Consider the following 372-nt stretch of genomic DNA (forward strand, 5'->3'; position numbering starts at 1 on the left):
AAATAGAAAAAATGTTTAGAGTGAACTCCTGGGTTGCACGTCAAAGAAATCTACCTAGAGATGTGGTTGCTTATTTTACCATAAGAGTACGTCGTAATGAAATTATACAGCTCTTTTATCAGCAGAGATTTCAAATTGCCACACAAGATATTATACTTTTAAAAGAAATACCTTCTAAGATTTTAAGAAGAAGAAAGGACTTTACATTTTTGACTCAGGAGTTAAAGAAGCGGCAGATACCTTTCAGTTGGGAAATTCCTTTGGGTATTATATTAAATTTTGCAGGGACCAGACATAGATTAAACTCTGCTCAAAAAGCCAAAGATTTTTATTTGTGGGTCCTGAAAGCTGATATGTCACAGTCATCGACAT

Source organism: Protobothrops mucrosquamatus, unplaced genomic scaffold (genome assembly GCF_001527695.2).
Source record: "Protobothrops mucrosquamatus isolate PMUCROS unplaced genomic scaffold, P.Mucros_1.0 scaffold183, whole genome shotgun sequence".
NCBI classification, from domain to species: domain Eukaryota; kingdom Metazoa; phylum Chordata; class Lepidosauria; order Squamata; family Viperidae; genus Protobothrops; species Protobothrops mucrosquamatus.